The sequence below is a fragment of the Mytilus galloprovincialis genome, chromosome 11, assembly GCF_965363235.1.
Source record: "Mytilus galloprovincialis chromosome 11, xbMytGall1.hap1.1, whole genome shotgun sequence".
Classification (NCBI taxonomy): domain Eukaryota; kingdom Metazoa; phylum Mollusca; class Bivalvia; order Mytilida; family Mytilidae; genus Mytilus; species Mytilus galloprovincialis.
In genome coordinates, this window is record NC_134848.1 from 8,622,420 (window position 1) to 8,639,568 (window position 17,149).

The 17,149-nt window shown below is 32.8% G+C and overlaps 1 long non-coding RNA gene across 1 annotated transcript in view; it reads left to right on the forward strand.

The window, feature by feature from the left end:
• The first annotated feature begins 2,053 nt into the window (after nucleotides 1–2,053).
• LOC143051002 (uncharacterized) overlaps nucleotides 2,054–17,149 on the forward strand; it is a 17,280-nt gene continuing 2,184 nt past the window's right edge. Inside the window, exons 1-2 of the long non-coding RNA XR_012970537.1 lie at nucleotides 2,054–2,143; nucleotides 14,511–14,638. This is a non-coding gene — a long non-coding RNA (uncharacterized LOC143051002). The remainder of the gene's footprint in view (nucleotides 2,144–14,510; nucleotides 14,639–17,149) is intronic.

The window sequence follows — 17,149 nt, forward strand, 5'->3', positions numbered from 1 at the left end:
CCATGAGAGAGACAAATGTTGCTTCATAGTACGAAACATTGACATCAAATCATACAGCACTACAAAATCAAATAGTAGAAAAGACAAGACCACACATCGAGAAATCTGACAAATAGGTTTAATAATATCAAGTTTTACAGTAAACGATCAATTGAAGTATTCATTTAATTAAATTTAGTAATCTTGTTTTATTGCCTTTAACTCAATATCATTTTATATTCCAAGTGAAAAAAGGCCTCATTAGCAAAGGAAGTAGAATATGTGCTTTATATCTTTAATAATGTCGCGAGCTATGTATCTAAATTATGCGAATTTAAATCGTTGTGAACTTGTGAATCTTCGATTTTGTTATTATTCAATACATCAAGAAAATTTGAAAATCACCAAATTAAATCGCTGCGAATTGGCATAAAAGGACTCAACGCGTAAACAAGTATCCGCGAAAATAAGTTGGGTTAGTGCAAAGGTTTAGAAACGCTTTTTTTTTAAATAAATTTCAAACTCTGACTCGTCTAAAACAAATTAAAAAGTGTCAACCGCTATTCTTGAACCAGTTCAAGATGACCCTCAGATATGCCCATGTATAATGAACCAAAAGATATTGTCCTGTTATAGCATACTTGATGCAAATGCCTAAACTCCTTATGATTTTGTCATTTGAATTTGACAATTAAAATCAGAGTTATAATCAGATTTAGATTATGGTATTCTTTAAAGGTCTACATTGCAGTGTTCACTTTACCTCTACTTCATTTCGTGGATCAGTAAACAAAGTTTTTTTTCTAATTAGATCTCTTTTTCAGATAAGCAGAATGGCAAGAATATTTGGTTTATATTGAAACGTGAAGTGAATGAAAGCAACCGTACGGCCTTCAACGACAAGAAAAAACCTTTAAACAGACTAAGCCATAAAGGCATTGACAAGAAAAAAGACCCATATCTAACGGACTAATTATTTACAATTTGTTTACGAAAAACAAATTTGACAGACATATACCAACGAGGACCACTGAAACACAGGCTCCTGAATAGGTACAGGCAAAAACAGAATGAAGCAGAGTGTAACATGTTTGTGAGCGGTCAATATTTTCCCTAACCTGGGACAGTGGTGTTACAGCATAACATAAGAACAATCTTTAATTGCTTGAATTCACTTAATTTTAACTTTGGCAATCGTACGACATCTTTTTATTTTTACTTAAAAAGTCAGTTGAACACGACTCAACTCATTAGAATGATACAAAGCAGAAACATATTACAGACAGTGAATTTATACATAACAACAATAAAGACAAAACAGTACCGATGTTAGAGTACTGAGATATTGACAGATTGTTCAAAGCAAATAAAAACTAATAAAACTAATCGTGTATTTAAGACTAAAATATAAATCAGGACACAGCCAACACCCTCTGCAATAAGTTTTGACAGGTTCAGCCAAATCTGCAAACACAGTTTTGGTATCTTTGGAATTAAAAAGTAAAATCACAGAAATAAGAAAAGTTTAAAAGAAAAAAACAAGATTTGTTATGATTGCGAATTAGATCATCAATTTTTAATAATAAGTTAAGTTCACGTTTGTCTATTTCTTTGGTCATGGTCTTAAGATAAAGGACGAAAGTCCACGTACAATTGTTAATGGTTTTGTAGCAAAACTTACCAGTTCAAGTATGAAAGGTATTTATGAAGTATCATATGACTTTAAATAAAATGTTAATGCATTAACAGACAAACTAGACCGCGGAAATAATATGACCTTTATAACAGTATACATACTTCTGCAAAATTCACCTTAAGACATACATCAAGACACGTATTTTGAAATAAATATTATAAAATGATAAACAATGAAGGTGGTAAAACGTATTAAGATGCTTAAATGTTTCAATTCACTAGTTACAGATTATTAAACGAACACCTCTCATATCTATAAGGATGGACACATATTTTAGGTTAAATTTATTATCAAGTTTAGATAATTGACAACTACTAGACTTAGTTCATATGTCAAAAATTATCTATGTCAATTAAAGTTGATTGATATCATATCATTTCGGATCATACTATATCATATAGTTTACCAACACTATCGAACATGGGAGTTTCTGCGTACTTCATGATCTTATTACCTGTCTTATACATGGTAAGTTAAACATGTTATTTGCTTTCGTAAATCTAAGAAGTTAGCTCTCATTCCAAGTTTGATCAAACATAAAGTAATTCCTGTGCCAAATATGGAATACGACAGTAGTTTCACATTTGTTTGAATCGTCTCGGCTTTTGATTTTTTTCATTTTGATGAGAAACATTTTATTTTGAATTTTCTTTGGAAGTCGGTTTATTTTTATTTTACCTTTTAAAGTCCAAATTACCATTTTTGACAAAAGTATTTATATAAATAAACATTCCATATTTCTTAAGATTCAAGTTTAAAAGAAATTTTCTTTCATAGATGCAGATATTTCTGTTGAAGATACGATGCATATAACATATTGTTATCTTAAGATCATTATCAATGGCTTTTATTTTACAGTTTTAGTAAAGTCGTCGAATACTCATTCTTTATGTGGCTGCATCAAGTCAAGTGATTTTCGGGGGTTTCTGGTTTGTTTTTATGAATCCCATTCATTGTTGAAGTAGAAACCACGTTGTTAGGATTCAATATTCATTTCTCATTTCGAAGGTTTATGATAGCATACAAAATATTATGGGATTCGTTTTTTATAGACAACCGCGCGATGGTCAATGTTTTTTTTTACCGTCATCTCAAGTTGGTATATCCATAGTTGTCTCAGTGGCAAGCATATACCATACTTATTATAGGCGAGCGCCGTTTTGAGAAAAAGCCTCTCGTTATGGTTTTTAATGCACCTATCGAACACACAGCTAATTTTGGTATCAATCGAAAGAAAAACTTCTAGAGCATACGATTTGGGTGGTCGTCAAAGTTCCCTATGGTCACGTTTCTTGCAAATCTCGCGAGAACACAGACATGTCGAATTACTCTGGATTATACGGTGATAATTAACATTGCATATATCGGCATTGTTGTAAATATATTATTCGTTTTTATCTAAGATAGCTTTGAAAACATTCTAAAAAGACATGGAATCCAATAAAAAGAAGATTTTATGAAAAATTAGTTGATTCTGAGGCATCTGTAAGACCAACCCTAAAATGTAAAAAAAATACCATATTTTTTTTAAATTGTCAGTGTCAATGACTTATTAAAACTCTTATATGTTTTGTTTTTATAAATTCCATATACCCTGAAAAGATTGCGACACACATCGAAGCTCAATGATGGATAATAAACGTTTGACGACTTTTCTAAAATCTGCATTATTTAACGGTATTCCGGATCTGTATCGTGTTTATCCCAGACGCTAAAAATTTATTTAAATCTGGTATCTAATATGCATAGGTAACACTTGAGTTTCCCAAACACAAGTCGTATTTTAACATATTACTAGATAAATATTCGTATATGTGTTACCAAAAGACCACTTTAACCATTACTAATGATATTAGCATGTGATATGTAAGCAGCAGACTGCATTTTGTATAATAGTATATTCTTGAATATTATCATAATTTCTCATCATTGATGAGTGTCAAAGTCCTGTGAAATGTGCGCCACTTCCAATGAAGCGCTGCTGCATGTCCATAATTAGCAATGCTGTATAATATGTCAAAATATCACGCAAGAGACTCTCAGTATGACAACTAATAGAGGTTTCACAACCTTAATGAATGCTGTTAGCTTAAGACAAAGACATGATGATGTGTAAAGGTTGTTAGAGGCATTGTTGGTTTAACAAAGAGGGAGGCTTCATCGATAAGATGGAATCTTACAAGGCATGTGCTTAGTCAGATAACATCGGCAATGAAAGCACGTGCGTGTCTTGTCCAGGTTGGTGACCAATGTCACGATGAAGCAAAACCAGCTGCAATGAAAAGGGATAAAACATATGTAGACGATCTAACTGTTTATATAACAGAAAATATGACAAATCCATTTGACGTTGATAATCTCTCCCGTCAGCATATGAACATTTCAACTGGTCTCCATGCAAGTCACGACATTGAAGATTCACTGTTAAAATCAGTTGAAACTTGAAAAACATAAACGTCAAAAAGGAAGATATTTGTTGAGTCATCACTATCAACAGACAAAGATCAGGACTGAAAACATTTTAGGATATGGACCCCAAAGTTCAACTAAAATGCAAATCTGGGCAAGTTGTAAAAGGTCATTTGATTCCCGAGCTTGTGTTTACCCGTGCACTATCTCTAACTAAATGTAGAGATGACGTATCTAATTTGTCCCATTCCCACTGCATAATTTTATGACGATGGAATTATGAGGAAGACAAATAAGTCTTATTTTCCCATGAATTTGAAAATTAAGGTAGGATCAGTCCCTAACATTCCTCCAATCGATCACAGTGCTACCGTACCAATAAGAAATGGCATGTTTTCAGTCATTTGATGTTAAAAGGATGTCCACAATTGGGGACTTGGCCAAATCTTACATTATGCAGGCACTAATTTTTAGCCATGGCGTTGTCAGTTTATTTTTGATTTATGAGTTTGACTGTCCCTTTTGGTATCTTTCGTCCATCTTTTACAATCATGCTTCCAATTCACAGACAAGGTTGTTGATGTCTTCGATCGCTATGACACTAGTACTGAACATTCCATAAAATCAGCAGAGCGACACAGACGATCGGCAACAACTACGAAAAAGTTTCATATCGCTGAAGGCCGAACTGTTCCAGACTGGAAAAAATGTCTATCAAGCAACAAAAACAAGCAAGCTCTGATAACTTTCCTTTGAGATTATCTAAGCAGCAATTTGTTTGATATGTTCCAGGATGAAAACAAATGTTTAGTTCTTGACGGCGCATTTTCCAATTCAGAATAGAGCAACAACACTCAATGAGAGCATGTAATCGATCTCCAGATCTGTCTTGTTCGTACGAAGACACAGACACAAGAATTCAAAGAACATATTTTGCGGTCATTTCAACAAACGACAATTTGGATGTCCTCACATCTCGATCACCCAAATTCTTTGTCTCCTTATATGAATACGGATGGAAAAGAGTTCACATGGCCCAGATCCATTCTACTTTTTAGGCATGATGACGTCCTATTTCCTGCAAGATTTAGTATGTTCTTGCAAGAGGGAATAAATACGTAGCAAGAAATGTATTTGCAGAGAGCAGCAAATGTCTTGCACAGAGCTTTGTCCATGTCAGGGCAGTGATATTTGCCAAAATATTCTAAAGAGAACATCAACCTCTAAAAAAGATCAAATGAATGACGATGATGAAGATGAAAACGATACCAGTGACTAGTAGCGAAAGAGCATTTGAGCAATGGGGCAACATAAGGTTCAAGTTGCCTCACTGTTATTCAATGTAAATATGTATATTATTATTAATTTTGTGTTTTGTAATAACTCTACCAAATGGTTGTGTACTTAAGTTCCGTATGCGATGATAGTGGTAGTTAAGACAAAACCCAAAAAGAAACAACACCTTGTAAGTGATCTAAACAAAACAAAAAACAACAAAAAAACAACACCTTGCTAGTGATCTTCGGCCTTGACGTGGTTGGCAAGCTTAAGACAATTAAATCATATTGTATTTATAACTGTCGAACTAACAGGGGACCAAAATAACCATTATTTTTAACTGTGCTGTGCACATGGTAAATATGCGCTTTAAAGCAGTTTTAAGATATGTATTAATATAGTTTTATCAATATTTTGTCGGTATAAAAAACAAGCTAGGCGATACATTAGAACGTGAAAAACTAGATATATATGTTACTAATATAAAACCAATAAAATTTGTGTGTGTTTAGATGCAAAATTAAATATTATCGAGAGTTTTGCGTCAATATCCGTAAAAATTATGATTTTCACAAAAATACGAGATTTTTTCATTTTAAACACTTTTTAAAATTTTTTTATTTCAGAAACAAAAATTAGATAGACTATAGTTTGTCAAATGATATATTTCATATTATATTGCAGATGAATTTGTTCTTAAACTGCATTTTTCGAATAATATCGTCAAATTATGACTTATATTTGTTCCCCCTTTTTTGCCGTTTTTTGAAAAATGTGACCATTTCCCAGTTTGACGACCAGGCAATTCTGAATGTACGATAAAAGACCTTTCAAATGATATATCATATTGCCGTGTGTTAGGTAGGTGCATTAAAAACCTCCGAATCCTTGTTTTGGCACTCGCCTAGGCGAGCGCCGTTTTGAGAAAAAGCCTCTCGTTATGGTTTTTAATGCACCTATCGAACACACAGCTAATTTTGGTATCAATCGAAAGAAAAACTTCTAGAGCATACGATTTGGGTGGTCGTCAAAGTTCCCTATGGTCACGTTTCTTGCAAATCTCGCGAGAACACAGACATGTCGAATTACTCTGGATTATACGGTGATAATTAACATTGCATATATCGGCATTGTTGTAAATATATTATTCGTTTTTATCTAAGATAGCTTTGAAAACATTCTAAAAAGACATGGAATCCAATAAAAAGAAGATTTTATGAAAAATTAGTTGATTCTGAGGCATCTGTAAGACCAACCCTAAAATGTAAAAAAAATACCATATTTTTTTTAAATTGTCAGTGTCAATGACTTATTAAAACTCTTATATGTTTTGTTTTTATAAATTCCATATACCCTGAAAAGATTGCGACACACATCGAAGCTCAATGATGGATAATAAACGTTTGACGACTTTTCTAAAATCTGCATTATTTAACGGTATTCCGGATCTGTATCGTGTTTATCCCAGACGCTAAAAATTTATTTAAATCTGGTATCTAATATGCATAGGTAACACTTGAGTTTCCCAAACACAAGTCGTATTTTAACATATTACTAGATAAATATTCGTATATGTGTTACCAAAAGACCACTTTAACCATTACTAATGATATTAGCATGTGATATGTAAGCAGCAGACTGCATTTTGTATAATAGTATATTCTTGAATATTATCATAATTTCTCATCATTGATGAGTGTCAAAGTCCTGTGAAATGTGCGCCACTTCCAATGAAGCGCTGCTGCATGTCCATAATTAGCAATGCTGTATAATATGTCAAAATATCACGCAAGAGACTCTCAGTATGACAACTAATAGAGGTTTCACAACCTTAATGAATGCTGTTAGCTTAAGACAAAGACATGATGATGTGTAAAGGTTGTTAGAGGCATTGTTGGTTTAACAAAGAGGGAGGCTTCATCGATAAGATGGAATCTTACAAGGCATGTGCTTAGTCAGATAACATCGGCAATGAAAGCACGTGCGTGTCTTGTCCAGGTTGGTGACCAATGTCACGATGAAGCAAAACCAGCTGCAATGAAAAGGGATAAAACATATGTAGACGATCTAACTGTTTATATAACAGAAAATATGACAAATCCATTTGACGTTGATAATCTCTCCCGTCAGCATATGAACATTTCAACTGGTCTCCATGCAAGTCACGACATTGAAGATTCACTGTTAAAATCAGTTGAAACTTGAAAAACATAAACGTCAAAAAGGAAGATATTTGTTGAGTCATCACTATCAACAGACAAAGATCAGGACTGAAAACATTTTAGGATATGGACCCCAAAGTTCAACTAAAATGCAAATCTGGGCAAGTTGTAAAAGGTCATTTGATTCCCGAGCTTGTGTTTACCCGTGCACTATCTCTAACTAAATGTAGAGATGACGTATCTAATTTGTCCCATTCCCACTGCATAATTTTATGACGATGGAATTATGAGGAAGACAAATAAGTCTTATTTTCCCATGAATTTGAAAATTAAGGTAGGATCAGTCCCTAACATTCCTCCAATCGATCACAGTGCTACCGTACCAATAAGAAATGGCATGTTTTCAGTCATTTGATGTTAAAAGGATGTCCACAATTGGGGACTTGGCCAAATCTTACATTATGCAGGCACTAATTTTTAGCCATGGCGTTGTCAGTTTATTTTTGATTTATGAGTTTGACTGTCCCTTTTGGTATCTTTCGTCCATCTTTTACAATCATGCTTCCAATTCACAGACAAGGTTGTTGATGTCTTCGATCGCTATGACACTAGTACTGAACATTCCATAAAATCAGCAGAGCGACACAGACGATCGGCAACAACTACGAAAAAGTTTCATATCGCTGAAGGCCGAACTGTTCCAGACTGGAAAAAATGTCTATCAAGCAACAAAAACAAGCAAGCTCTGATAACTTTCCTTTGAGATTATCTAAGCAGCAATTTGTTTGATATGTTCCAGGATGAAAACAAATGTTTAGTTCTTGACGGCGCATTTTCCAATTCAGAATAGAGCAACAACACTCAATGAGAGCATGTAATCGATCTCCAGATCTGTCTTGTTCGTACGAAGACACAGACACAAGAATTCAAAGAACATATTTTGCGGTCATTTCAACAAACGACAATTTGGATGTCCTCACATCTCGATCACCCAAATTCTTTGTCTCCTTATATGAATACGGATGGAAAAGAGTTCACATGGCCCAGATCCATTCTACTTTTTAGGCATGATGACGTCCTATTTCCTGCAAGATTTAGTATGTTCTTGCAAGAGGGAATAAATACGTAGCAAGAAATGTATTTGCAGAGAGCAGCAAATGTCTTGCACAGAGCTTTGTCCATGTCAGGGCAGTGATATTTGCCAAAATATTCTAAAGAGAACATCAACCTCTAAAAAAGATCAAATGAATGACGATGATGAAGATGAAAACGATACCAGTGACTAGTAGCGAAAGAGCATTTGAGCAATGGGGCAACATAAGGTTCAAGTTGCCTCACTGTTATTCAATGTAAATATGTATATTATTATTAATTTTGTGTTTTGTAATAACTCTACCAAATGGTTGTGTACTTAAGTTCCGTATGCGATGATAGTGGTAGTTAAGACAAAACCCAAAAAGAAACAACACCTTGTAAGTGATCTAAACAAAACAAAAAACAACAAAAAAACAACACCTTGCTAGTGATCTTCGGCCTTGACGTGGTTGGCAAGCTTAAGACAATTAAATCATATTGTATTTATAACTGTCGAACTAACAGGGGACCAAAATAACCATTATTTTTAACTGTGCTGTGCACATGGTAAATATGCGCTTTAAAGCAGTTTTAAGATATGTATTAATATAGTTTTATCAATATTTTGTCGGTATAAAAAACAAGCTAGGCGATACATTAGAACGTGAAAAACTAGATATATATGTTACTAATATAAAACCAATAAAATTTGTGTGTGTTTAGATGCAAAATTAAATATTATCGAGAGTTTTGCGTCAATATCCGTAAAAATTATGATTTTCACAAAAATACGAGATTTTTTCATTTTAAACACTTTTTAAAATTTTTTTATTTCAGAAACAAAAATTAGATAGACTATAGTTTGTCAAATGATATATTTCATATTATATTGCAGATGAATTTGTTCTTAAACTGCATTTTTCGAATAATATCGTCAAATTATGACTTATATTTGTTCCCCCTTTTTTGCCGTTTTTTGAAAAATGTGACCATTTCCCAGTTTGACGACCAGGCAATTCTGAATGTACGATAAAAGACCTTTCAAATGATATATCATATTGCCGTGTGTTAGGTAGGTGCATTAAAAACCTCCGAATCCTTGTTTTGGCACTCGCCTATTATATATGGATTATAAAGTAAGTATATTCAAGTTAGCTTAGGCATTTCAACAGAAGAAATACCATAATTGCGTTGACCTATATCTGGGAACAGTATATCTAACGGGAAATGAATATGATACGCTTTTCAGTATACAATTGATAAAATCTCGGATGCTCTGAGAATTCCCGAGATTTATGGATTTTGATAGCGTCTGACTGAAATTTAGTAGGAACTGCTCATTAAATAAACCACATAACTCTAATCGGAAATAAATACAAGTTTAATCATTTAGTATATGTATTTTGTCATATAAAATTACTAAAAACAGTTTGATTTATTTAATGTGAAGTGCTTTAAAATAGTTTCGGAATTTGTAAATCATCGCGGCAATGGCCGCCATTTTTTTTATTACCTTGTTTGTATTTTACACAAATTTGTGATGAAATGCTTGCGATTTTATCAAATTTGAAGTGGCAGAATACAAGTTTGATACATCTGCAATACGATAGATTGAATTAAATTTTATTGATTTTATTAGAAACTATAAGGATAACAGTAAGCCGTTTTAAACACATGTTCGTCTTCGTATTGCATCATTATTAACTCTGGCCCTGACGATAAAATCGACTTCAATCAGGTAGTGTCAAGACCCGTTAATATATATGTTCCTGCCTATACACAATTTATGATGACATGATTTCTTATCAGCCAATTTGAGAGTGAGAAAGAAATATAATTACCAATCTCCCTCTAAGAATAAGAAATATATGAATTATAGGTTGCATTTCTCTCAAAATGGATAATGCATTTTCCCAAAGGAACTCTCTTTACTTTTAAAACTGTACCCCTTTATTATGAAGTTTTGAAAAAATCATATCCTAGAATGGACAGTTCCTATGCAATACTATTTTTTTCAAAGGTCAAGAAATAGGGCTGTGCGGCATATTTTCAACTTTTATATTTGCCCCGAATTTCTAAGAGTTTAAAATATCACTTAATTTCCTCACTACCCCTATCTCAACTGTAGGGTTGCCACAGATTTCAATTTAAGCAATATTCACATGTATATTTACTGGTAACATTCCCAAGTTATTTCTTTATGAGATGCAACCTACAGATCAGAACTGGGAATCAGTATTTAAACAAAATTAATTATATATGAATATTCTAAATCTCCCCAAAAGAGTCCTGGTTTAAGGAACAGCTGAATTTACAAAGTGCAACCTAAAGTTATTCTGAACTCTCTACCATTTGAAAAAAAATGAGGCAGAAGTTCGTAACCTTTTTGTCGGTTTTTGTTTTTGTCATGTTTGTCTGCCTCTATTTCAAGTTCTTTCGAAAATGTCTTGATCATTTTAATTTGTGGTTCCCCTGAACAAACAAAATCTACAAAAATGTGTATCTAACGAACATTAACGACTTCACAGTATCATTTGAGCTGCGTCGGATAGAAATCGACATTATGCAAGAGTACAAGTACATGTACATGTATAAGAATTTGATTGAATGAGGACTTATCAATAATGAAAGAAAAGTATTTTATGAGTTTTGTTCAGTTTTTACAATTACAAACTTTTCGGAGAGATTTTTTTCAACATGAAATAGGTTACCAGATGTACAGGTATTTATTTCCAGAAGATCGATTTTTATTTGACACAGCTCATTTTTGTTATCTTTTGGATTCTTAATATAGCATTAGGGTGTTTTCCTTTTACAACTGATGTTCTTAAACCCATTGGCGATTGCTAAATAAATTGATCACAAAATGTAACAAAATGGATCTTAATATTGATTTAATATTAAACAGAAAACAATAAACTTGTGGCAAAGATGTTGTACCACAAACATGTGGTGCAAAATTAGTACACCGTATCCGAATTTTGACAATTAATGTCATGCTTATATTTATATATAAAAATTCAAAACGGACACTTCAACCAACCTGTATTTTATGGAATTCATTTTAAGCAAAGATTTTCTTGTTATATACTTGGTTCAATATTGTCGATGCGTATCGTATGAGTTTCAAATCGATATATCATAGGAGTAAAAAAAAATCCACATTTCCTTGGTCTTGCAAATATTTTTATATATGGATAAAACAACGTTGGATTCCACTAATAAAACAATAATCAAAGTAAATAAAAAGGCTTTCTTTTAAAAACCATCATTAATTTGTTCAGCAAGTCATGGTAAAGAATCTCATTTCTAATTAAACCAATTAAGCATATATTTTTCTTTTTGTAGTTTAACGTTGCTTCAAAGAAGATAAATGAGGAACAAATATAATTTACAGATATAGACAATACCAAATATCAGCATTATTTTTTTCAAAATGGTCACAAATCCGTAAATTTGCAATTACTTTAATGAAAAATGTGCAAAAAAATCATGAAAATACCCATTATACTTCGGTTTTGTACATTTCATGAGCATAAGGTTATATAATATAGTCAACTACGAACTTATAACCCCTTCTAAGTATATAACTTAGCATGAATTTTAAGAAAATCAACCAAAAAGGAACAAAAAGATTCACTTTTGCGGAGTTATCTCTCTTTCTAATGTAAATTTCCATAAGAAATTAAAAATACTGATTTGGAGTTTTCCTCAAGTTAGATTTTATAGGACTTTTTTCGGTGTATGTTTGGCACTCTATGCTATAGATTAGAACTTATATATTTTCTTTTGCAATTAGTTCGAGGTCCAAACTTAATTTGAATGGACTAATAATGGCTATGTTAGATATGAATCATGCAAATCGGGAATTAATATTATTGATACACTGTTTTTGCTAAGCGACTTCACTACAATATATATATCATTTACATTTTTTATTTCTAAAAATGTATAAAGATAAGTTAATGGAATAATTAGATAACATCATTTTGAAGAGAACAATAAAAAGTTTTCTCTGTTTTAAAACAATAGTGCACATTTTCGGACTATCTTTATTAGTTATTCCACAAGGACGCGGTGTGTCAGTGTAAGATTACCCCGATGGCATGAGGCCAGAGGGTGATCTAACATTGACACACCAAGTACGAGTGGGATAACTATTTTACATCTCAGCTGTTTTAGATTAGACGAAAAACCATTTACAATTCATAAAATTAAGTTTAGAACGCCATACAACTATTATAATATACTTCATATATTACTATATGATGTATACTCTTTATAACTCCCGAACAAGATGAGTAGATATCAAACAATGACATTTCGACCCACTTGGCAATCAGCCCACACTATATCGCCACTTTATAAAAAAAATAGTCCACTCTTTTTTACCGACTCGCCCCACTTTTGAAAAAGTGTAAAATTAAATTGAACAATCAGTCTGACAACTCACTTATTCACGAAAAAGGTTAAAATCCCACTCAATAAAGGTCTGCCAACTCGCTGCACTTCCTTTACGTATAATAGATTACTGTGAGTTCGTATCCAGTCGTCCTGGTGTAGTGGCTTGATATGCTAAAGGTCTTGAGTTCGAATGTCAGCATATACACTGGATTTTTTCTACATGAATTTTGATAGATAGTCTTTTCTGTATAATTAATTATAAGTTTTAAAGTGGATTTGACATTCCCGCCAAACTGTTACAGAACAAAGAAAAGCATGCCTCACAATGCAACTCAAACTGGGGTGATCTTGTAGGGGTGATCCGGCTCAGATCACCACTGTTAGAACAAAGGAGCTGGGATGTAATGATAGTACGAATACAGAATTCCGGTTAACATGTCAATACCTTGTATGAACACCTCTTGTATATATCACCGCCTGACACCTCCGTCGCTCTGAATCAATATGACGTCGAATAAAATCTTGAGGAATATTCCCTGAAAAGTGCTGTTCAGGGCTGAGCGAGCGTTTTAAGTGGATTTTGGCTATTTCTGACACGTCGTCTAAGTTTGTTTCAAAGATGTTCAATTGGCGATAAATCTGGAGACATTGCTGCCAATGGCAACATACAAATATCGTAATTCTTCGAAAAAATCATCGAAATGTGTAGCACATGACAACGGGCGTTGTCCTGCTGAAAAACGTGATAAATATGATGTCATTAGAGAAACAGGATATCAATTGTAGCCAGAATTTCGTCCATATACCTTGTTCCGTTTAGGTTAACACCAATGATTTTTATCTCAAACCTATGCTCCTCAGATATCGTAAAAGGTAAATCCCGGCCATCGGGCTTTATTTTTTAAGCATAGGTGACCCAGTGGTCTAGCGTGTCGGAAACAGTGCAAGGCGATTTGATGTCACGATATCTCAGTAGCATCGAATCCAAGCGAGAAAAGGACAAAACATTTGGAAAGCAAATTTACAGATCTAACATTGATGGGGTGATGTTCTGACAAATTGTATTTACAGAATGTATTGTAAGCAATTTATCACCACCATAACTATTTTTATTTGGCATACCTTTGCTATCTTTGGGTCGTGTTTGGAAATTTTAAACTTTAACCAGCGTCTGTGATGTACGCTTTATTGAATAAACTTTCAAGATTTTGATAGTGTCTCAATTTGAAAATATTGACATGATTCATATGACATCGTGCTATTACGAAGGATATCTGTTATCCGAAATATTTAATATTGGTTAATTTTATAGTTATTTAATGGTGATGTTGTACCCTTTTTGACTTGTTATATATTATATTTTGTAGTGTACAGAATCATATTACATGATCAATCGCCCTGTAAGATTAATCGTTGACTATTTTTTAGTCATTTGATATATATATATATATAATATACACATTTTTATTTGAACCTCTTTTAAAATTGTTTCAAAACTTGCTATTCAGATGACTCAATCAAGCACGGTTACAGGTGCATATCTTACCATTCAAATAGTAAGGTATGATACTGATTGGCCAAAATGCGGCTTTTTTGATGGATTATGTGACCCACGCATTCAAATATGCGTCAGGGGGTAAGTGATTATCTATTAAGATACCAGCCTCAAATCCTTATGAAAACCTATTGATAATGGAATTCATCAGTGTTCATTTAATGAGGACTAGCCCGGGGATATAAGTTAGGCTGTCTGATATGTTGGAATTATTTGGTATGAAATATACAAAAATATACAATAAAAAAAATAGCTTCTCAAAACATAGGTGACTAAATATTGTTGAACTCAATATTCATGAGATAAATATTCATCAAACTAAATATAGACTAAACTAAAATGTGTCAAAAATTAAAAAAACACACCAAAGAGTAGATAACAGTCAACTGCCAAAAACGGACTTCTGTAATGTTATATACTATGGAAAATGGACGGCACACTACACTCTGAAACCTAAAATAATGCGTAGGGTGTAAATATGGTTTGTGAGATCTCAACATCCTAAACCTCTATCCAATGTGGAATAAACAAACACAAAGTAAAATCAGATTCCAGACTTCGTCCTAAGTCAATTTATGATTTTTTCTATATTTTGTAAATTTATTTTATAACAACCCAATTTTCGTACAGTTGCACACTTTCCTGATAGAGTCATATACCCCCCCCCCCCCCCGGAAGGGTTAGCAGACAACCCACAGAAGGTCGATTTCTATCTAACGCAGCTCATATGTACAACAAATTCAACTCAATTATTTACCGTGATCTTATACATTAAGTGTGCCATTCCCCAGGTTGCTTTCTTACTTTTTCTTAAGGTTGAACTGTAAAATATTTGATAGAATGTCTTTGCGTCTTAAAGTGTTGATACATGATACTTTCAAATGAATTTGGTCTTCTTACACAATAAAAGGTTGTCTTCCGTTCGTTGATGAAAATAGCTTCAGGTTTCACCTACGTACTGAATACCGCATACCGGATGGTTTCATGTAAGTAAATATGTTATACTGTTAATTTGTTCATTGATATAAATGTTAAAAGTTAAGAAAATTGAGACCATTAAACGTGGCCCGTGTAATTTTTTTGGTGGAAAGACGGGGAAATGTTAGTCGTTTTTTTAGATGACACTTATCGATAAAAGTGTTACCACGTTTTTTATTATTAAGAATATTATCGATAGTCGTATTTTCAGATAAGCGATTTTTAAGATTGAGACGTGTTGATTCTTTTTGAAAAAAGTTTAGGATTAAGTGTTTTTCATTTTTGAGTTTCATTTTGTTATCAGTATTTCCAGTCGAAAAGGAGTAAGACTGACATCAAGAATATGAATCACCACATGAATTTAAGGTAGCACAATACATGATTTTATAACTCCAACTCCCAAGTTTTAAGATGCTGTAACTTTCTTAATAATGCTTGAAAACTTATAAAAGAGGTAGTTTTGGATAGCTAACAGATTACTCCTTCCAATAAATGCAATGTTAGTATTATGCAACAATTATGTAACCAATTATAATGTTAACTGTGTCTAAAATATTTTTCACCAAATTTCCACTTTCAAATGAAATTAGCTTCTCCATAGGTATCCCTAGAGGGTTGATTTTATTATATGTTGTTCCTATGGCCATTATCTACAAAGGGTGTCTCAGATTTTAGATAGAATGTATAGAACAAATTTTACACCTAATTAAACATTATCTTCTTTTATGTGGTTAGGATGTTTACACTAATTAGAGATTTATGAGAGATTGGAATACCATAGAGACAATCTGAGACACCCTTTTGAAGCCCATGATGTGTTGATTAAGATTTCGTTAAAATTTTCTGTATAGTTAAAGAGATGATCGAGGTAAATTCATTCAAGTGAACTTACTCAGATTTTGCCACTCATTACATTATAATTGATAACATAATGATTGCATAATAAAAATATTGCATTCATTTAAAAGATTAATCTTGCATCTATCTATATATATATATATACCTCTTTTATTATTTTCTATGCATTTATAAGAAAGTTACAGCATTTCAAAGGTTAGTGATTGGAAGTTAAAAAACTTTGTATTGTGCTACCTTAATCAAGTAAGAATTGAGGACAAAAATAAAAGACAGACCGATGGTAACCGGGGTGCTTCGCTTAGATAATACTGGGTACTATATAAGGATAGCGCCTGACGTCTGACTTTATAGAAGAATGTGGCTGAATCTTGAAAAAAATATTTGATATGAATAATCCTCAAGTAATGAACACAAAAAAGTTCTCGCTCAGACAAGCACTTTATTATCTTGTAATTTATATGTATAAAAACAGAAATATAAAGCACAGGATGGCATTGAAAGGACGAATAACCCAAAAAGTTTACACCAGTAATGGGTAAAACTTTCATTCTCAGGCAAATAATCTTTGGATTTTCTTAATTTGTACACGGTATATATCATATGGAACCTACGTCACTTATGTAATAAAAAAAAATGGCAAAATTCACGTTACAGGTAGCCCATCTAGTGACTTGAAAACCAGGCTTAAATATGCATCTAGTACCGATAGTAGCTCTTCAGGGCCATCCATATTTTACAAAATAAAATCTACCTTTG